We start from the raw sequence: 23,589 nt of genomic DNA, 5'->3' as shown, positions 1-23,589 counted from the left end.
ATCACTTTGGGTGGGATTCAGCTCACTAAACTCTACCCAGCTCTAAGTCACCTGTCTGGTTTAAGCTGTTTCTGTAGCTCGGTTCAAAGCCATCAGAAGAGAGAAAAGCCATAGAAAGGAGCTGTGCCACCTCCCTTACATAAGAGTTCTTACCATAGATCCTCTCAGGTAATTACAGAGGCTGTCCAGAGACAGCTGCCTGGATTAGATGCCTCATCTGCAGACAGCTGTAGATGGACATGCTAAATCCCAGTTTTCCTGTGGAACAAGGATGCTACTGCTGCCATTAAAACTGCAAGTCCAGCCTGAGTTCCCAAGCAACCAGGACAAGAGGGTTTGGGAATCTTGCTGGCTGCCTACACAGGGTGGTTTTGGAGCACAGAGACTTAAGTCTAGCCTAGTTTCCACAGGTCAGGGTTAAGGCACATTGGTGGAGTGGTGCAAAAGTCAGCCTGCGCTGCCAATATGCTGTGGATAAACACAGGCTGCTCTCTGTGGATAAACAGCAGCCCTGGAACGTCATTTTCCAGTGATGTCGATCTGGCACCTTTCTGCTGCACTAAACTCACTTTAAAGGAGTAAAGTGAAAAAAAAAAAAGTGGGAAAACTAACAATGCTAAAAAAAGGCCCTGCTATATTTAGAATAAAGCTGAGGACGTATTGGTCAGTCTCCAAGGGAAGTGGCCCAATGACCTGATTACTGCTCAGCAAAGCAGACGGGAAAAGCTGAAACTGGAAAACTGAATCGGTTTTATGACCTTTAAGAGCCGCAGTTAGAGAAGCGAGTTTAATGCCACTATCTTAGCATTTGCTTGGGCTATTAGTCATCCTCAGGAGAGGGCCTGGCTCGCGCTGCCAGAGCTCCTCCTCCTGCAGAAAGTGCTGTGACATTAAGTAAGTTATTCAATTATTTTAGGCCCCTCCCAAATTAATGCTCTCCTTGAAGCACCTTCTCCTCCCAGTGACACCAAGACTCACAGAATAATACCTGGCACCCGTTCATTCCACTCGGCTTCAGCCGCCTACTGGAGGTGGCCTAAATTAGAAGCACATTCACCCTCAGCTCTGTATTCAGTGCTGAGAGGATGAACATCCAAAGTCTAAGCTTTCAGGCTTATTTAGAATAGACTAGACTAGACTAGAATAGTTCGGGTTGGAAAGGACCTTAAGATCATCAAGTTCCAACCCCCTGCCATGGGCAGGGACACCTCACACTAAACCATGGCACACAAGGCTTCATCCAACCTGGCCAGGGATGGAGCATTCACAACCTCCCTGGGCAACCCATTCCAGTGCCTCACCACCCTAACTGGAAAGAACGTCTTCCTTATACCCAATCTAAACCTCCCCTGTTTAAGTTTGAACCCATTACCCCTTGTCCTGTCATTTAGGGCTGGATCTTTTTATGTTGGTGCATGTTGGTATCTCTGCGCTTAGAAGCACTCTGCCATGTTTATCTTCATGTGTTTATGCTTTCATGAGTGGAGAATGTATCCCCAGGTATTGCTGCTTTTAAAAGGAACCAAGATCATCGAAAGCATCGCTCCCACCCCAAACTGTAGATTTCACATTTGATTTCTTCTAGATGCAGCCTCTATTTTACACGTATATTAAGAAAGTCAATTTACAAATCCCAGTCTGACAACATCTGCAAATCGCCATCAGATCTAAACTCAGTGCCCACTTATGACCACAATCCCCAGATGTGCCCTTTGATCCCTCCAGAATGAGTGCTCTAGATGGAGACCTTTAAAACTTGGCTCCCAACCACCACGCAGGTGTTTACTTTGAGGATTGTCACAAAGGTGTGAGAAAAAGAAACCCATTCCAGGGCAGGCTGCCTAACGCTTATTTGCTTTCCTGCTAATTGTACCTGCAGAAAGCAGATTCCCTTCATTAGCCTTAGGAACACCACTGAACACCCAGCCTGCTTTCTCCTTCCCGCACGTCAGACATGTTATTCCTCAGGTTGGCAAGATGGAAAACTGGCCTGGCTCCAATGCCCACAGCGCACCGGCCGAGCTGCCTGCAACACGACCGTTGCACAACTCTCCCAAGGCACCGCTTCCCGCGTTGCCATCGGGGCTGGCAGAAAGGCATTGCCATCCCAGGCCGCTGCCTCTTGCCCAACCGTCCTGCGCTCCCCTGGGAAAGTCGATGGCTAAGTTCTTAAATAGAAAACCGTGTTTAAAAACAAAGCCACGTGTCAGTGGTAAAAGGGACAGCTCAACATGGTCCTGGAGTAAAGAAGAAAGATGGTTAATTGTAAGGAAATCTTCAGTTTGACCGTGGTGGGGTGGTAAAACCAGCCCATGCACTGCGCTTCATTCCCACGCAGTTTTCATGGAGTTCACTTCAGTTTTCAGAGTCTCAGGGTCAGTGTGTGACTGTTTCCTCTGGACTGACAGCAGCATCACCAAGCGAGTGCCACTATGAGCCAAGATCTGTCCCTAGGCAGCTGTCAGAAGCAGCCTTGAGGGCAGGTTTGTCTCTAAGTCTCCTGTTTGCTTGCTGGGCACAATCTCTACTTAAATGGAGCAGTGAAGGGGAGAGCACCTCACCTTATACTCTAGAAACAGTCAAAGAAGAAATGACCGCTGCAGTGAATGGTCCCTCAGCTACCTGCCTCCTGGAGTAACCATCAGGCAAACAAGAAGTGCCATTTTCCAATGGGGATGCTTTAACTCCATCTAAGAAACACGTGGATACTACCCCCATTCATGGCTGCCTTCAACTTCCAGTAAACAAAGCAGGAATAACAGAAAACTGTTACAGATACTGAATTTAAATACACATTTAAGACCTTTCACTAAATGACTGACCAGAGGTTTATGATACAAGCCAGTATTAAACATGATTTGTTTAAAGCACAGTTACATTTTAAAACGCAAACGCTGTCAAACTATTCACGAGGAAAAAAGTGCCTTTGGCATTGTATTAGCAATATAGTTTTAATCTCCCAGTTACTGCAGTCTTACTGTTTGCATTTAAGTCTGTCAAAAAGAATTGTTTAATAAGTGCTGCTGAACAAAGAGAGTGGAAATCACCACCCTAGGAAAGCTAGAAAAGCTTTCAGCAAGAATCTGAGGGCAGAAATGCTGCCGGAAATAACTGTATTTGATTAAAGGAATTTTAAGATGCTAAAATTTCCACGTTGCTGAACCATGTCTCCTAAGCAGAGTGTGGTTAGAACGCAGTGCTCTATTGGTGTGTTTTGCTGTCAGTCATGCAGGTGTCCCTTGGGAGATGCGCCGCTTTCAGGAGCTGCATCCCTCGGAGGCATGGTCATCAAAGTGGGGCCCGACTCAGCTCCAACAACAAGCAGCAGAAGGAAGAGGGATGGCTCTAGGAACGTGCCACATCAGGCCTGCTATTGCAGGGAGATACACATCTCCTCTTGCTTCTTTTCAACTTGATAATCAACTTCATGAAAAGGAAAGACGGAGGCTGGGATATTGGTAAAAAACCTCTGGGTTTGATGGGTAAGTCCAAAGAATTTAAATTACATTGGGGTTGGTTTGTAGCACGGAGCCCTACGCGATTATCAAAACCAGATTACAGAATATATCATTTGGTATCAGTTCCTGGCCTACTCAACTGCACAACACCAATTTGTGAGCTCTCTTTCCAGACTCCAGTGCTCACTCCTGACGAGGTATCTCTCAGCAGCAGGCTCTTGGACAGCTTATAACAGCGAGCAGTACATTTCCAGCCCTGTTTTATGTAACCTTTGTTTGGCTTTGTCCTCCTTGCACAACCCTGACGCTGCAGCCTCCGATTGAGTAAGACTGGAGACTTGGAGGAGTTAAGTGGCCTTGAACAAATAATACCCAGAACCGAACCCAGTCCTCCAGGGAGCCAGCTTCATGTACAGGAACATGGTGAACTTTGCCTGGAGACCTGCTCTACTGGAAACAGCGCAGTGGCAGTTGGAAGACTTTCTGAGGCAGCTTTCAGTATGTGCTGCACTCACGTGTTACCTTCAGGCAACAGCTAACCTTCACTTTGGACAGCTTTCACCCTGTAATTACCTCCTCTTAGCTTCGTGCATTGTTATTTCCTGGTCTCATCTTGGGAGGGAAGTGAAGGTGCTGGGTGTGCATGGGAAGCTCTCCACACCCTTCATGAGTCTGCTGAACTCTGCGGGGTATTAGGGCAGCGCTGGTAATTGGCATCCTCCACACAAACCTGGAGATCTGCTTAACCAGTCTGGGGGGTCCTGTGCACAAGGACAGGTATTTTATCTGGAGCAAGCCACATTACTTAATCAGCCCTGTCTCTCAGCTCCTTGTGCTTAGAAAGGGGCTAATTATGACACTTCCTTTCCAGTTCAGCTCTTTCGATAGCTTCCTGTAGTACCTCTGTACTGCGGGCACGGTGAGGAGCATGTGCATGGGTGAACAGCAACACCACTTGCTGGTGCACAAGATTCATGTGCTTTGTCCAGCTCACCATTCAAGAAGAGGAGAAAGAAAACAGTTGGAGGCATTGTGAGGGTTGAATCAACCTGATTATATTGCCTTCTAGGAGGGTAATGTGACCAGTAATGATGGGAGTGATCTAAGCACCACGTACTTGAAGTTCCTCCACACTTGGGGACATCTTATAAAATGATAAAGATTTTGGGGGTGTGAAGAAAAGAAATGAGAAAGCATTACCAGAATTTCTCTACTCATTGTGAAACTGGTTCTAACCGATGGTTTCAGGCTTTCTTCTTAAAGCCAAAAGAGAAAAAGAAGGGTTGGGGGTATAGGAAGGTTGAGATCCACTTGTGAAGATGTGAAAGACCCCTTTAAAGTGTTCCATGGTGCCATCGGGGTTCCAGGCAGTTTGGGTTTCCTGCTGTGGCTGTGGATTGGGCAGTGGTCCAGGTGGCTGGGAATCAACAGGAGCTTGGATGGTGTATGCAGTCTGAAAAGTGAGGATGATGCGTACTGGGAGGGACTGGCAAACACCCTCAGCTGGGCTCTAGCAAACATGATTAAGGGCTGTGTTTCAGGACCTGACTCTCATTAGCAGGAGTTCCATGGTTCCAGGCCCTTTACAGGATGGAGGGTTTTAAGAACACATTTTACCATCCATTTAATGTAACAATATTAAGCTAGATTTGGCAAGGCTACTTCAGACATAAAACTTTAAAATGAGCTTTTTCAGAGCATAAAATCACAATTGGTCCTGCTAGTAAAAGGATAAAATAAATGTCTATTCACCCTAATTGCTGTCAAAGTTGTGATTTTTTTGTTTTGTTTTCTTTTATATGTAGTAAAGCCAACTTGGGTTTATTGTATAGGGTGCAAACGCTTACCGTATAATATTATAAATCCTGCAGAGAATTAAGCATCTGCACATTTTTCCTGGCTGTTTCTTGCTTTAACTCGAACCGTCTGTTAGCACTGGCACAAAAGAAAATGATGTGGGCGAGCCTGATCCCACCTCTTTTCCAATTCGACTCTTTCCGAAAGCCTTGCTCGTGTATTGGCAGCAGGGGCTTCATTCTCTGAGTGCAACTGATGACATACTTAGGAGCATGGGAGAGTGGCAAGAAAGGATTCTGATAGAGAACATTCATGGGGGTTTTATCCACCTCATTATCGCAAAAGGATTAAAAAAAAAACCCTTAAAAGTTGGAAGGAATCAGCCTCCTACAAGCTCAAAATGGAAAATAACAATTATTAGATCAACTACTCCTGCCTCGGAGCCAATGTAAGAATTGGTGGATCCACAAGCTGAGATCTCTGACCTTTGCTACACTCAGCTCTGGTTAACCAGTCCTCACATCTCCCTGCGGTTATGGAATCACTGCTGCAACTTCCTCAGCATTTCCTCTCTAGCTTCCTTTTGTCCCTGAAAGCACCTACAAGGAGGGCTTTTGTAATCTGTTTGCCCAAGTCAACTGCACTTGCTAATGTCCCATTGAGGAATGGGCACAGGAATTGCTGCCATTTCACCTGTTTTGCAGTTGTAAATAGATAGATCTATTAAAGGAAACAACTCCAGGTAACCCTAGATATGATGCCAGTGCCTGAGGAGGTGCTGGATAACCTGCACATGCAGCAGCAAATGCTCACACCAAAGCAGAGCACAAAAAGAACAAATGATTCTTGGTTATTATTGGGTTTCTTTCCCTTGAAGGCTTCTGTAACCTTAACAGAGATGGTCAAGATGCCCAAGAGAGTTAACCAAGAATGGCCATCCTGAGGTGGCAACAGGCAAAGGGAATATCTGAAGTTTGCATATTTCTATTGAAAAACAAGGGAAGAATTTTGCTCTGTGGCCTTGTCTGTGTGGGATTGACTGGGCTGGCGATGCCAGATCAGGCAGAGCGTGATGGACCCCATGTTTCTGCTGTTCCTTTGCTGCCCACCACCACTTCTCTTGCTTTCTAAGTGCCTCTAGTCAGATCCAAATATTCCTCTGTACTTTGTTTTTATGGCAAAGAGCAAGAAATATATTTGCTCATTTGGAAATCGAACCGATTTGCTGCTCAAGAACAGCATGAACTTCAGGTTTCTCAGGTTTCTCTGGACTTGCAGCCACTGCGAGCCCTTGGGCACAGCAAAACAAGACACAACTTAAAAACCGACACTTTCCCATCATTACTTGTGGTTCCAAGGAGATGTAGTCATGCCAGGCATCCCCTGTTAGTAATACTGCACGAGGGCGAGCCAAAGAGGAGGCTCCTGTTTCCAAAACAATGTCATCATTTCCCTTATTTACTTTATTATCACTTCAATCTGCAGATGAGCTCTCACTGAAAAAAGAAGAACATTCTCCACCTTACAACTGTAAATCAGTGCTTTCTAATATTGCAAAAAGGATTATTTGCCCCCGAATTATGGGTTTCTCACAGCTTTTACTTTGGTTTCTTTTCCAACCTTTACCACTTTGAAACCAGCAAAATATAGAGACTCTGCAGAATTACTCTTAAAATTGAATTAAAGAGATTTACACTGCATTTATTTCTGTTCCTCCTCATGGGATTAACTTTGGAAAAGGGGATTTTCCCATCACAAGCTCTATGTACTTGCAGCGCCCAGGCTCCTAGCCCAGATAAGGGCTGGGCAGCATAATGCACTTCAGTATTCTTCCACTAGATGTCCTCAGGTAAAATAGTATTTACATGGATTGGGGTAGAAGGACTTCCCGGGAATGTGTTTTTTTCCCCCCTGATGAGAGGAATGCTGTGGGTAAGACAATGTTGGGTGATCTACCCAATTCCCGGCTTGCTTCTAGTATCCCAGTGAGGAGCCAGGGCTCCCCTGCTGCCAATGCTGACCTTCCAGATCAGGCAGTGGCCAGGCCTGCCAGCTTTTGCTCAAGCAGCTCCAGAGACACAATGGTCCAGCAACACACAGAGGGTACAGCATACAGCGTACAGCATACAGACACCTTGGAAGCAGCGGGCAGCACAAAGTGCATTTCCACACCATTACCTTTCCAGGAGGGAAATAAAAGGGGAGCTGAGCAACTGCCCCTTATTTATCACTAGGCATGGAGCAAAAAACATGGAAAAGGAAGGGACTTCTTAGACTCCAGAAGCCTTCCATGCAGACTTCAGCTGAAGCAGGTCTGACCCCACACCTACCGCGACACAGGATAAGATGCATGCTCTCTTTGACCACCTTTATGTGCCCATCAGATTGGGGGCTTGGTGGTGGTTTAAGCCACAAGCTTTGAAAAGAAGAGGAAGAATGGATCTAGCTTATAGGAAACCCATAGGACATGCTGTTAGAGAAGCAGAGGCAGTGTAAAGGCACTGCGTACATGCCTACTGATCAATGAAACAGAAAACCAACCAAATAATTACAATCAATTACAGCTCATCCTTTCATAGTCAATCTTACTACAATGGACCATTGCAGCAGGAACAACAGCAGCTCACGTTGGTTTGGTTCTACCAGATGAGAAGCACAAGAAACATTAATGATAGGGTTGAAAATGATTCTGCCCTTGCTAAGGTGTGTATAGGGGAAGGATTTTGCTTTAATGTGAAAGGAAAACAAGAGACACATAGAGTAGTGTTATTATTATCCACTGCTGCTCATTGTCTAAACAAGGAAGGTTCTGATGTAGCCCCTCGCCTGAATTGTGCTAAATTTAACCCATTGCTTCAGCTCTCAAGAGTTAAAACAAGAAATATTTGTCCATCTACTGTACAAACAGGGATGTGCTGGGTCCTACCCCTGGCTGTGTACAGTGTAATTAGAGCTGCTGGTTCTGCTTTGCTCTCTTTTGTTCTAGTGCGGTGGTCTGCTCTCAACCTGCCACGACCAGAAAAAGCACCTCACTTGTTCCTTCTTGCACAGCTTTTTGCTGTCCTTCAGGAGGGGGAAGGCTTTAATCAGACATGGTAAATGCCTGAAGGCAAACTGCAACACAGACAAAGCAACCCCCCGCCCCCAAATGAAACCCCCAAATACCCCCAAACTGCTCCAGGTGCAGAACACAACACATGGGGAGAAACATGTTAAACTGTGTTCGTTTTTGAGCTGAAATTAAAGGAATTGGATTAATGATGATATAAGTAGACACACACGAAAAGAGATTGACTACAGATAGGGAGACAGGTGAGTGCAAAGAGGAGAAGTGATAAGGGGGCAGGTGAGTTAATTAAATTGCTTTCTAAAATAGAGAAGATGTGTGTGAGGTAAGAAGAGACGGTAACGCAGTGATTGGTTTTAACTCCACACGATCACAAACCCACCGTGCACACTGTCACTTGTCTGACCTTCCAAAGCAAGATGCTCAAAGAGAAGGGCAGAGAGTACCTAGAACTGACTTGTACAGACCAGAAACCAGAGCTGGAATTCATCTCTCCCAGCACCAGCTCTCTGAACCTTCATCACCCAACTGAAATCTTGCATCCAACTCCCTCTCAATTCAATGTGGAGAAAGAAGCATTTGGAAAGAGGATACTTAGAAGTGACAACTAGGGAAGCCAAGAGGAATCAATCATCCACTTTTGGAGGCTGTGTGCCTCTCATCCCTTGGACTAGGAGCTCAGGAGACGACCTCAGGTCAGACACCTACATGGTTAAATCAGCAGGTCCTGTCCTTCATTCCTCTAGGGAAAATGCACAGAAATCAGAAACAATCCTGAGGATGACTTCAGCCACTTTACACATTTCCCTTCCTTAGAGAAAATCTCTCCCTGGAACACTGAGATTCAGCATCCTGTTTTTCTGGTAGCAGGATCCTGCTTGGGGATGACTTTAAGAGGATTGGGATGTTTTTTTTCCCCGGGAGAAATTAACTCAGCAGATGAATGTGGAAGCTCCGACTGGAAAAGCATGTCCAGACTGGTCTGGAGAGAAAAAATACGGTGCTAACAAGGCAAATCCTGCAATTTCAGGTTTATATTACATTCATGGGGCAATGGGGAAAAAGTAGTGCTCAGCTTTTAAAAGTGTCCTCTCTGTCTGCAGCCAGCAATCTCAGACTCTCCATTAGTTGTGCAGTAAAAGTCAGGAAAAGATGGAAACAGACAAAATATGGGATGAGAATGCAGTGGCTGGAGGATGATTGCTGTGGTGTTGCTTTTGTATAACATGATATAGTAACCTGCAGAAATGCTGGTGCATTTAGACAGTCTAAGGTAGCTCTGGGTAACTTGCCAGGATCTTCCTAAGTGGAAGAAAAAATGGACAATGTGTTTTAAGTAGTTCCCTGGGCTCAATTTTCCCTAGCTTTGAATGAAAGAAATCCTGGGTATCCTCTTCCATCCATCAACACAGATCTTCAGCCAAATAATACGCAGGCATAAACAGTTTAGAAGCTCATCAAGAATGAGTTAGGTTAAAGTCCAGCCAAACCCTCTGTCTCTGTGCATCTGCCTCTGCTTGTCTCAGGACGTGATTGATCAGCAGTGTCAAGGCACAGTCAATCAGCTCTGGGGATTCCCAATCCTGATAAATCACTGCAGCGACAGTTAGTGCCATCCTCAGACTGGGGGCAGGGAATTGCTTTAGACATGTAAGGAACAAAATGACAGGGAGACGGACTAGGGGGACAGAACAGGAAAGCCAAGGCTTATTTCATAAAGCAAAGTGTTACAGAACTATCATAATTCTATTACAGAGTACTTGGTGAGAGCATAGGGTTTTATCTGCGGTGGTAGCACAACTTCAGTACTTGGAAATCCTTCCTTTCCTAGATTCATCACTGGCTTACTCCGGTAGTCTTTCAAAAATGAGGATTATGATATATACCTTTCCCATGGGAAACTGTAAGGCTCACTCACTCCAAGTTTGCAATGCTGTGCTTTGAGATTATCATATAGAAGATAGCTTAAATGGTGGTGCATTTCCGTGGGGAAACAGGTATCTAAGAGATCTGCAGTGCAAACGCAAGATCCCAAAAGACAACCAGAACCCTCCCCAAACTACCCTGATACTGCAAAGCATACTAAAGATTGCAATTCTGCTTCCAACTCCACAAAAAACCTTTGGTTGACTTAACCTACGAAAGAGAATCACGTGCAATTAAAATGTAACAAATGACAGGTCTTATTATTGCTGGAACCAAAAGCACCTCTAGGACAATTTGCCATTCTTGGCTCAGGCTGACCCAAGTGAACAGTTTGGTTTCGGAGGGGTTTTTTGGTGTTTTTTTTTTGATTCCCAGAATCAGGTTTTAAGAGCCCAGGGTGCGAGGAGGCACTATGGGATAGAGCAAGGAATTATTTTAACTAGCCCTCTTCCTGAAAGGCAGTTATTATGAAACTGAGAGAGATGTGTCTCTGATAAACAACACCCACCTTCCCCAGCCTGCAGCCTGTTTGAAGTGGCATGGGGCCAGAAACGAGCTTTGTCAACAGGTTTAATTTGGGTTCTTTCAATTCAGGGCTTGGTTTGCTGCAGAGAGAGGCTGCAGTTCCCCCCGCATGGAATCCAACAGACTTTCTCCATTTTTCAGTGCAGGTAAGATGTCCACAAGGTTCAGAGCATCACAGGACAGCGCATAGGTGTGAAGACAAAACCAAAGGTGGGCTGACATCCAACCGGATCCTTAAACAGCACATCAAAGTGTGCTCTTATTTGCAAATCACATCCTTACAAAACCCTATCCACCATCTGAAAGTCCAGGGGTTGGTGCTTTCAGGGCAGATCAAGCAACCCACACCTAATACACAACCTTTCCTAGCACTTCATGTGAATAAAGTGTTAATGGATGTCATCAAGGTGTGTCTGATGCTAGGACCAGTTCAACAGCCATGCCAAGCACCAAGCACTCCATCAGGCTCAATGCATGAGCAATTAAGGTCTCTCCTGTTGTAAAAAAATAGCCCCAGTTAGCTGTGGGGCTGTGAGAGCACATGGGTCAGAATATAGGAACTCCTCAGCCCTCCCTGAATTCAAGAAATAGACCAAATATAAGAAACGGCTCCACAATTTTAGCAGCTCTTTCCCAAGCCTTTAAAATCAATGCACAAACAGCAAACAAGCCTGACATCCCTGTGAGAACTGCATCACCCGCATCCCTCCACAGATGAGCCAATTAAATGGCAGAGAAGCACTGCAAAGCACCCATCAGTTTTAACTGCTGATGTCCTCCCCTAATTTCCATTGGAACAGGAGGACCAGTGGATTCCCGTGGTGGCACCGACAATATCAAGCACTCCCAATTAGTGGAACTAGAGGAAAAGCTCGGCCTCTGTGGCTTGACACAACCTTAAGGGAGAACCCAATTATAAAACTGATTCATGAGCTATGATTTCTGGCTCTCCTATTTTGTCACGACCCAGCTCCAGCCCTCAGACCCCTGCTGCCTGCACAGAGGAGCTCAGTGTCCATCCTGCTTGTCTATTCCCTTGATTATAGCTTCTTCCTTTCCCCTTTCTGTTTAACTAGGGTTCAGGACATGAAAACCTCTTCAATAACTAAAGCAAGCTGCTGTTAGGCTGCATGTGCTGCAAAGCGCTAAACTTCATCCACAACTACTGTAATAATTCTTACAGCAACCATTATGATACTTCCAGATGTTGGTACACGCATTATGCTTTCCAAGTACAACTCAAATCCCACATGTATCCCGAAACCACATGGAAGGGGAAAGTTAGATCTGGGGGTGGACAGCGTCTGCGTAATTTCCTTAGCTCTCTGCAGTTGCCTTCTCCCTCTATTCCCCTCTCTCTCCTGCCACGGATTAGCTAAATGACTGCAAATAGGTATGAAGGATTTGCTGCAATAGAGGCAGCATGTCATAACAAGCCAGTCTTTGAGACAACCACCATGTTTCCCATGCTAGCAGCCACACTGGTTCCACAGATTACGGATACTGAATATTGCCATCCTACAAATCAAAACTTGACCCAACAGCCCGACTGTTGAGATGCATTCAAACTAATTCCTGAGGTTTCCACCATGACTGTCATCATTTTCCTTTTTCCCCTCTGCTTTTTCAGCAGAAGCAAAACCAGGATTCCAAACAAACAACCCAGCAACAGACGTTGCACGTTTTCCTTTCTGCTCATCCTTAGTTTTATTGGGATAGTGGATTTCCCCTCGCTGCTCCTTGGAATTCTGACTGCGAAAAATCGATAGTACAGAAAACTGGGAGTCTGCAAAATGAAAGCAATGCTGCTGAATCCTCTCAAGGATAAACAAAGCAAGCTGCTCTGGGATTTCCATATCAAAAATAGACGGTTACGGGTCCACGTTGGGTAAAGGACAAGGGAAGCATTATTTATTTATCCATCCCTTATTGTTCACAAGCCTTTAGTGTCCTCACAAAACTGGATAACTTTCCTGTCGACTAACTTTAGAGTCCATAGGCTGGAGAACAGCATCTCATGCAGGCCCTGGTAAGAAGCACCACCACTGCTAAAGAAATAGGACTTCTTAATCATGATTGACTTTAGATATTACACTGCCATGAACTACTGGATTCCTCCTAGTCTGATTTTACTACTTTTGCTGGCTGAGGGATGACATTTTCATGCTGTCCTTTGAAGTGCCAGGCATCAGACTGAGGCAAACCTGATTTTAGTGATTTGTCCTAATAACAAACCTGATATTTCAACACATCACCCTGCACTATAACCCCATCGTGTTCTGTCTGATGTGATCCCAGCCACTCAACAGGGACCTGGGCAACTGCCAAATGCTCCAGCCAGTTGAAATTGCTGAGGGGAAACCACAGGGACTATTCTGGAGACTGGCTCTCATCTGGGATTGCATTGAAAGGTGAAAACATTATATGAGATAAAACACTGTATGCAACAGGAAGGCCCCCTGGGGTGACAGTGCCTTTGGTGCATGCCATCTGCCTAGTCCTCTTGTCTTTGCATGAGTTGTCTTTACTATGCCATGTACATCATGGGAAAATGACATGTCAGGGCTTAAAAAGAAAGCAGAGCATTTGGCTCTCCTTATCAAGAGCTCAGGTCCTCTGCCTGACAGCAAACTGCACTTTTACTTGGCCACCTACTGAGAGGCAACATGTTTGAAGGCAATCCCCTTCAGAGCCATTCACAGCATCAACATCAATTGTTGGGGTTAAGCACTCTCTTCCCTGAAAAATTCTCCTGACATTCATTATATGTCACAGAGCAAAAAGCAGCAGGTCTGAACAGGAGAGGCAGAGAAAGAGCCCCATTTGCTACCTTGCAGCATTACAGACTGATCAGACAGGTAGATAAGGCCTCTCCTCCAAGTTACACAATCAGATTGGAAGTGGAAGTGAAGACCACAGGTTCAGTGATGACTTATCGCTAGAGATGCTCATTTTATCTCTTGTTAGCTGGAGCGTAAATACAGAATAAATAGAAACAAAGAGAGTAAGAGGGAGTGAGAAAAGAGGATGTCCTGAAGTGGGAAAACCAGTAAAGATGAATCTCCAAAGGCTGGCAGAGTAAGTGCTGCTGCCTAGCAGTGTGCTCATAATCACAAGCGCATCCTGAGAAGGAAAGACAGAAAATACATAGAAAAATGGGAAAATCCCAATAGCTGTTTTACAGCAGGGTGGTTAATTGGGTGAAATTTGGGTCTGAAAACTGCAGCCTTGATGCAGTTGTGACAGTTTTCCTCTGGTGGCTTTGGGCCAAAAGACATCACATGTTGAGTGAGAGCTGGCTAATTTTATTAGGCCCAAATAAGACGCTGGAAAGATGGGAGAAAGCCCTGGGATGAAGACCATAGGCCTACCCCAAGCTCACAGTGTTGCCACCCATCCTCTATTCCCCAGCCTCTTCACCAAGTTGCTTCCTTGCTGTAAGCCCCTGTTATTGGCCTGGGGAATGATCCACCCCAGCGCAGTCCCCAGGCAGCTCCCTCCCAACAGGAAAACTGGCATGTAAGGATACAGCCCTGGTCTGGTGGAGCATTACCAACCCCCTGTGAACAAGAAGCTGTCCTGGCCAGGAGATGCTTTGGCTAAACCGTGTGCAGCGATGCAGCTGCAGTGTCACTGGTACAGGAAATCTGATCAGCTGTGGGAGGCTGGGGAAAACTGAGACCTGTGCCAGTGGCATTTTTAAGTGCACATCAGGGCTTCACAGTGGTGTGGTGAGGCCCTGTGCTTATAAAATGCTTAGGTTATAAAAAGTGCTAATTGGCATTTTCTGCCCTTGGCAAGAACATACTTTGGCTCCTACGTGAAAGAGCAGTGGGATGATTCTTCATCTTGGACTTCAGCTGGTGGTAACTGACTGGGAACAGAGGCAAAACCAGCTTATTCTTTGCAAGTAGGAGGAAAAGGGTTAAAACTCCCATTCACTTCAGTGTTGTACTGAGACCTTCCAGCATCAGAGTGGAAGTTGGCGATGAAGTGGGCAATGGCACTAGATAGATAATACTGCTGCAGTATTGGTTTAAAGCTTGTTTTTGTTAAACCTCCTTACTAGGCAACCCTACCAGCAGTCACCACTTTGCAGATACAGCATCATTAGCAGCTTTCAAAGCACTTTACTAAGGTGATCAGTAAAGACATTCACACTTTGATGTAAAGGCAAAGAGAAGCATTTCCCTACCCCAGAAGGTCTCTAGCCAAGGTGGAAATAGAGCAAACAATATCCAGTGTTATAAAATGTACCATAACTCAGAGTAAAAAAAAAAACCAAATTACAGGGTTTGAGAGGTGAATATCAGTGAGGACTCAGACATGGCAAGCATGTGTCCTAGGACTGAGATACTTCAGGATATATTAGATAAGAAAGAGTTAAAAAGAAAGATCTGACAATGACTGTAAGGGCTCAGCTGTGACAGTGACATTCCCGCAGAGGAGGATGCTGTTCCAAGCAGTTTCATCTTTATCAGATGTGTAGGGCTAGAAAATGATTAAGCATTTAAGAAACTGAAACATGAACTGTTCCATATTGATTATTATTATTAGGAGCAACTGAAGAGCAAAACCTGGCTACTCTAATATTTCCCACATGGAATCCGTTCACATCAATGACAGTAACTTGATGGAACCACAGCAGGCTCTGAACTGAATTCATGCTCTTTATGTCTATTTTTTGACTGTGCTCTCATACAACGTACGTGAATTACAGGTAGCATTTATACAGTTTCCTTGGATCATTTGACCTTCTTGCTGCTGAAAGGTGAATGTGAAGATCCTTCAGGAAACACAGCTGCTCACAAGAGGAAACATTTTTCCGTTGGCACATGACACAGACTAAGATATAAATAAGATGCTCAATAAACTGGAATCTGCGATGTCAGTTCTGAATCTGAAGCCTAGAAAAACCCAACCACCACGGATTAGGCATCACTTGTTGTATTGTCCCGCGTCATTCTGACATTTTAGACAGAATAACTGTAGTCCATTCTCAAGAAGGATTGTGTTTGCTTTTATGAATGAACCTCACTCAACAAACCTTTGTTTAATTTCAAAGCCGGTTTTTATCCTCTCTCAGCTGACTTTTCTCATCCTGATTCAACAAAGCATTAAAGCTTCAACAATCACCTATGGTGTAACCCGTTCTTTAAGCTGTTCTTTGCTGAACCTCGTTCCCTGTCAAAGGAGATGCAGGCCTAGGACTCATTTTTATATCTCATGATCCTTTTTTCACTGTCTTCTCATCCTAAGCCTCTCTTGTCCCTATCAATTTCTTCTTGCTACCCCCACAATTCACCAACCTCACTTGCTACCAAGCAGGCACTCACCACGCTGTGCATGGGGCACGGGCAACACCAAGCACACCGGCGATGGAGTCTCGCTTGGATCTGTCAGATTCCTTTGACAAAGCAAGGGAAGTGGCAGGACAAAAGGATCTCATGTGTTTTTTTCCTCCAAGATGTCTGCCTGAAGTCTCACGCATGAGGGAAAATCCTCTACAAGAGACACGGTCGAACCCATCCCCTGTTGCGATCGTCAGTTTTCCGGATGACTGGAAGTCTGTAACCTGTACCTGAACCTTTCTGGTTGCTCAGGCTGTGGGAATTATTTTGGCGGAAGACAAGACAAAACAAGTCCCTGCTGACTGCAGCACAAAAGCTGACAGCCAAACGTAATTCAGGAAAACCCACAAGCTTACTCAGGCTCCGGAGCCTGCGGATATGAGGGTCGGATCCTGTGAAGTGCTGAGGACTTCCTACGGCTTCTCTCCATGCAGGTAGCAAAGCTGTGGAGAAGAACAGAACTCTCCCCAACACTGAGTCGCGGCTCCTGCCTCCTTCCTTCTGCCTCATCCTGCAACAGATTTGCATGTTCTGATTTTTAATTCAGGAAGGTCTCAGCATTTCAAGGTCACACAAGAGAGACACTGAGAGGGAAATGCTTTGGAGGAGCATCCGCAGTTGTAACAAGAAGGAAGACGAACAACACGTTTCCCCTTCAGTCATTCACTATTTGCATATCACAAACTCTCAGATCCTTCCACGAAGGTCCAAGTTATGTTTGGGACATGGTATTTTTCCTCTTCATTTCGTTATGCAGAAAACCTTGAGATGATTCCTCCTGGAAATTATGCATTTACACTTGTCAAAAATGTCATCTCTTAATTACTCATGATGAGGATCTGCATAATTTTGCTTTGATGCTGTGTTGCATTCTGGCCCTGGGTAAGTTGTCTACTTGTGCCCCAGGGTCACAGGCAAGGGTGTAGGGAAAGGCAGGCACACATATGTAGGTACCAGTGATGTCTGTGACAGAAAACTCAAAGAAACATTTGGAAACAGTAAAAGTGAGAAATCATTCTATAAGGATGCTTCTACACTCATGGTGGCCAGAACCAAATGAATCATAAAACAAAGCCTTGTTGAATATCCTCATTAGCTCACCAATATTGCTGCTGCCCCTGTCCTCTCTTACAGGTAGAAGGCAGCTCTCTTGCCAGCCCTGCATGGTTCTTACTAAGAGAGTGACCATCCAGTTTATAGATTTTGAATCCCTTACATGCTACATGACTATAGATGTGCACATATACACACTGCAAGAGCTCTGTGCATTCCTGTCTGCTGTGGGGACAGGGCTCCTGCACTCATCCTGGTGGGTGAGCAGAGCACATCTGACTTCTGTTCTAAGCTTCAGGTTTGCATCAGAATTCATTCTCCATTCAGAGCCTTTATAAGCATCAGGCACCTCTTTGCTCACTTTATCCTTGCTTTCCATTTCCAACATACCCGAATTTACAGCATTACAGCAGTTTCCCTGCTTTTCCTACCCCTATTGTTCCCAGGAAAGATGGTGCATCATCTCTTCCAGCTATGCTCTTTCTACTCCCCAGTACAAACCCCTCTGTAGCATTTCAAGAGGCTTCCCATCCTTTCCCCCCATAACCTCATGGTGCTTCTGGCAACCACCTTTCCATTATGAAAACTGGAATAGCTAAAATAATTCAGGTTTGTCTGAAGCTATGCAACACACAATATATTATATCATAAACCAGAAATACGAATGTCTCCTATCACCACTCCTATCAGTGTTCACTGAACAAGATTCCCACTTTAAACCACTGTCACCCTTTGAAAACTATTTAAAATCTCTAAATCTTCTAGAAGCCAGAATTAGAGCTGTTCAGCTGCTGAGCAGAAGAGAATAAGCCTCTCTTCAGACCAAAACAGTAAATCCTTTAAGAAGTTAGAATACATTTATCAGAGAAAAAAGAAGTTATGGATGTTTCAGAGGTCAGGAGAAAATACCTGCGAGACCCATTTCATGTGATCCATGGAGGTCAGTGTTTATAGTTTTTGCTCTTTATGTGTGAAATGTTACATGAATGAAGGCTATTATCTGACAATTTACTGCTGCATTTTGCCTGATATTCTCTAAAAGGTGGGAAAATGTATATTCCAAAGGGCTGGATCTACAGACAAGAAAATAGCAGTGAAATCAATTGCAAGAGCTTTTGCCTTGTGACCAGGATTCCTCCTGGATCACTTTCATGGGTGAAAACAAAGCACAAGAAGAAGGGAGCCAGCAGGAAAGGAAGCATGCCAGAGACGTGTTTTTCTGCCTGAGGAGCTATGTGGGGATGACGCTTTCCCTGTTTCAAAACACCTTCTGTGATGGCCAAAACTTGCCATTAGTTAGCCTAGGTAATGCAGCTGATACCAGCTCCGTGTGTGAGGAACTCTAATCTGTTGACTGCTCTCCTTGTTTATCCCAGTGATGGGACTGTTTGGGAAGCAGGAATGGCAAAGATCACAACACTTTGGAAGAGGATGACACTTGTGGAAGGAAGGAAGGAAAAATACAGAAATTAAATAGAAATGAAGCTTGGTTTTTACTTTTTTAAAAGGCAAACCCTCCTTTGTACTAACATGCATTGCAGAACAAGGTATAATAACCTCTAAGAAGTAGGACCCTGGTTCCAAATGCCAGTCATCGGTCACTCTTCTACACTATCAGCTTTCAGCTGCAATGTCAGCCAATTTAATCATCTTGTCTCGATGGGAAGACCAAGACTGTGTGATTTGGGAAGTCTCTCCTAGGGATATGGCATTCTGTGCTGCAGCATGCCCAAGGAAATGATGTCTCTTTGCAGTTCTTAAGAACATGTTTTCTGCTCCTAGCATATCCTCAAGGAGAGGGGGGAGATTTAGGAAATCACTGCCTCTTCACTGACTATTACTCTCTAAGTATACCCTGCCAATTGTCTTCTGGGGATAGTTCTGCCCAAGCACGAAGGAGACGCAGAGACAGTAGTTAGGGTACATTATACACTGGGGACATGGAAAATCTCTGGTGAGAGATTTTTTTTCCCTCTGGCATAGCTGTTCTGGGAAGATGATGTCGATTTGGAGATGTGGCCTCATATTTCAATCACAACACAGCTTACAAGGTCCAGAATGCTCCAGAAGTCGGGCCAAACTGAAAGAGAGCAAGTGGCAGGAAAGGAGCTCTTTCAAAAGTGAACAACAGAGTTTTCTGTTATTATTTGGCCTGATCCTTTTTTGTACGAGGATGTTCTTGGTCAGGTTTTTCAGAAGTATCTTTCCTTTTGTAATTTCTAAAGCGAAAGCAAGAAAGAAATGAAGTCGGAAGCTGATTTCTTCTTTAAAGCATTTCAACTCCCTGCTTTTATGCTGCTAAACCAGGATAAGAATAATGATCACACACGAGAGTTTTCAAACCTTTTCATTAACAAAACTACCCCCCAAAAAGAGAGAGAGAGAAAAAAAAAAAAGCAAAATCTGAAGAAAACTTGCAACAGGTTTTCTGTGAGCATGGGTGGAGTGGAAAAAGTGAGCCAAGATAATTACCCACACTTAGTCATAAGGAGCAGGAAACACAGTAAAAGAAAAAAGTCTAATTGGAGCTGTTTTCATATATATATTAAGGTGTTAATTTCCATCACATCATACAATGCAAGAACAGATGATCCGAGTTCCAGGATCCTTTGCTTGCATATGAAATGATTAAAGTATATATGCAGATGTTGTATACCCATGCATGCACGTACACATCCATACATCAGCCTGTGGTCAGGGCAAGTTGTGCTGCTGTGCTTTCAGGCTGCGAGCACTTCTGCAGTACAGAGGAGTACAGGGAGGACAGAAAGCAGAACTGCAAACCCACGGGGCAGATGGAGCTGACAGAAAAGAGGTCTCTATCTTATTGCAGCCCAGGTCCAGCGAGCTGTCAGGTAACCACAAATCCTCAAGGTGATTAAGAACGACCACAACAAATCCTAATTCTTTCAGAAAGGGATGGAAAATTCATCTCTGCCACAGGTTTCCTTTCTTCCAAAGGGATCGGTACAAAACCAGGATATCCTACTCTGTTTGAGAGCTGGTGGTAATCTCAGTCTGCTTTGAAACAATTTCATTTCAAGGGAAATGTGACTGATTAATCTAGCTGGGGTTTTTCAGTTTGAAACGGGCTGTATGACAAAGGAGTGTGAGGATTTGAGCTTCCCAAGGGCTAAATCTTTCTGCTGGTATAAAGTGATGTAGCTTACCCAGCTAAGAGACCGAACCTATGGATCATCAGGAGCCTCAGCATCACAGCCTGCCTTTGCTAACATTGGGTGTTGCCCTTGTTCATCTCTATGTCATGTCAGAATTACACGTACTGATGGGTTTGTTGTTCTAAAGGGTGGTGGTGTTACAAGTTCTGCTGGAGCAATCTCCTTCCAGAGCTGCACAAGATGTCAAATGGAAAGTCACCTAAGAATTAGCATGGAAAAATACCAGAAGTAAGCAAACAAAAAACCTCATATATTTGTATTTGCAGTGAGTGCCTCTCTCCTCCCGTTTCTGCTGTTATTGTTGTAGAATGGCATTCAATAAAACTAACTCATTAACCTCCAAAGAGGGAGAATGTTAAATTGGGTGGCAACACGGAAAGATGCTGGCAAAACTAGCGTGGGTTAAGAAATAGATTTGACTAGGCAACATACTGTCAGAGACAATTCATAAACTGTTCCATGAGTTCATGTCTCTTACCTTCTCCTCTTCCTCTATGCTCCACCTAAAAATAGCCAGGGCCTATCCACATCCCGGGAAGTGGCAACCCAGATACCTGTCAGTAATACCAGAAGCCGAGCTGTCTCCAGAAAGCCTAAGAAACACCCGCTGACTCACAGGGCTCCTAGATGCCAATCAACGCAGGCAATTAGGTATCCTAATTTTCTTCCTGTCTACTCCAGTGAGCTAATGCATAAAGGGAAGTGATTTCCATTGGAACGGTCTCATTCTGTATCTTTGACTCCAACAAAAATGGAAGATCAGACCAATCCATAATTGATGAAAAGTCTGGGATTCCTGAACCAATAAGCTACTCAGCCACCTTTTGTACTCATGCCAATCACTTACATATAATAGCCACAAGAAGTTAAATTGTGCCGTCTATCCAAAAAATCAAAACATGCTAGGCCTGAGAAGGGAAAAATCTCACCCAAGTTAATTTTTAACGTGGTTTTCCTTTATCCCCCCAAGACTTAGCTGTGGGACCCAGCGGATATATTCACTAGTATCTAGCTGATATATTCACTAGCAGGTCAACAGATGAAGAATCTTACTAGATACCATATGAGGTCTGTAGCATGAACAAAAAGAGATAAATCCTCCATGGATCACCTCTCTAATCCAAGGAGAAGGGCTGTTCAAAAGCAGTTTGGAGGGAAGAGCTTGAGATTTAGTCAGCCATGTGGCGAAGCTTTGAGAAGCTTACATGATGCATTTTGATGTACTACAGTTTACATCTGAGTCATCTCCTCATAAGAGTACAGTTATTTACAACTCCTCTGCGTTCTGCCACCAGGAGTGATCATTTGGCAGCTGATGCTTTATAGCTAAATGTTTTCCTTAGAAATACCCAGTGCACTCAGGGACGTCTGCATCCCCTGACTCACGGTAACTATGCATTTAGGCAACATTGTTTGTCTCACAACACTCTTTATAGCACCAGACCCAAATCATCACTGTAATGATTTATGCACTTCTGTCTGCTGCTCACAGGTCCAAAACTGCATTCAGACATGGCAGGGTACTGCAGCATGTCCCCATCTCCTGCCATCCCAGCACATGGCCCATTTGAGCCTTGCCATGCCATTTCCTCTCACTGCCCTCCTCTTCCTCCCAGCACTTCTGAAAGTCTGGCTGGGGCTGGTCCCTCATCCATCCTCCCCCACGCCACTGTGGAATTTTTATTGGCCATAAATACTTTATTGGCTAGATTAATATGATTTAAAGTGTTGCACCTAGTAAATACTGCGTGCTATTTGCTTTAGCAATGCTTGTGGGAAAGGGCAACCTGGGGACCCAGGCAATGTCGGGACTAGTGGAAGTAGGGGATCTGAATGGCTAGAGGGGGGCCTGGATGAAGAACGATCTGAGGTTGGTCTTGGAGGGAGGTCCATGTAGCGAAGGGACTCTCCATTGGTGTGTGCTTCTACCATGTGTTGTAATGTTCCACTTCACTGACTGTCAAAGCTTTCGACAACCTCGCCTGCTGACTTGTGGCCAGGGGATCCCTTTCAACACAGGCAAAGTCTGCTGAAGGAGAGAAAGAAAGAAACGCTTTTAAAGAGAAATAAATGGCAGTTGGTTTTCTGGTGGTCTCATTCTGATCGCCTGTGGATTTGCTGCTGGAGTCCCACCTTCATTGTAAAGGTCAAAGCTGATGTGTATTGTTGTAGGATGCAAGATACAGCTTATACCTGCTTCAACTATTGTCTCAGTAATTGGAAGGGATTAGGAGTATTCATGAAGAGAGTTTACAGTTTTGTAAAGACACATGGACTCCTGGCCCAAAGGGAAAGAAGAAAAGGCCAATTTACTTCAGAAAGTGAACTGAGAGCAAGTAAACAGGACAATATGCTGGGGACCATCTGTTGTCCTATCCCTGCCAAATATCTGCTCACGACAACTAGGAAAAAGTGACCAACAGGGACTGAGGAGGTTCCTTTGTTCATTTCAGACACAACTGGCACGTTCAGCTGAAAGCCTATCTGAAATAGCCACCCTCCTGTACTGGTTATATGGGACTTATTGCTGTCACTAACACGTTTCTGAGCCATGAGGGCTCAGGAGGCGCTGGTGGTTCTACACTACTTTATACGGCACAAAGACATTCTGCTTCTTACACCCAGGACAATATGCTGGGGAAAATACAAATAGAAAACTGCCTGAAACATTACAAAAGATGGCACCAAAGGACCCAAATGGAAGAGGGTGCAGAAATGATATTGCTATGTCCATTAGCTCATCTTCTTTAATGGAGAAAGGCTGTCAAGAACAAAGTCAAAGATGCTATGATGTACATGAGTGGGACAACTGTCTTATTCCAGAAGTTTTCTTGTCATTCCTTCAGTGGGTTTTCTGGCCATTTCCATACACACTTGATGCTGCTTTTGCTTGTGTACGGTGGGAGGAGAGGATGGAGCACCAGAATACCAGAAAAAAGAGAATAATTTCAAAAGACAACTCTCTTCTTTTTCAACTTTCTTTTTTTCCTCTGGGGATTCAGGGTTTTCATGTCCCTCCTCTCCTTCCCAACCATGGGCACATAGCCACACGGGTACGGCCAAGTGCTGAATCTGCATCTCCAGGTTTCAGGGTCTGCATTTTGGATGTTGTCTGTCCAGAAAACAGCCCCTCAGAGAGAAGTGCTTTAATATCACCATTAGATACAAAATCAGGTTGCTGTAACCAGCTGAAACACTGAGCTTGGGGAAGGTAGAATATTATAACCTCAAGT

At 44.6% G+C, this 23,589-nt stretch overlaps 1 long non-coding RNA gene across 2 annotated transcripts in view; it reads right to left on the bottom strand.

Annotated features, from left to right (window-relative positions):
- Positions 1-23,589, bottom strand: part of LOC130604241 (uncharacterized) — a 126,561-nt gene that overhangs the window by 62,654 nt on the left and 40,318 nt on the right. The window lies entirely within an intron of this gene.

Source organism: Pezoporus wallicus, unplaced genomic scaffold, assembly GCF_028554395.1.
Source record: "Pezoporus wallicus isolate ANWC-B61680 ecotype Strahan unplaced genomic scaffold, APGP_CSIRO_Pwel_v1 contig_3710, whole genome shotgun sequence".
Taxonomy (NCBI): Eukaryota; Metazoa; Chordata; class Aves; order Psittaciformes; family Psittacidae; genus Pezoporus; species Pezoporus wallicus.
The sequence above is the reverse complement of the archived record's forward strand: the minus strand, read 5'-3'. Positions and strand labels throughout refer to the sequence as shown.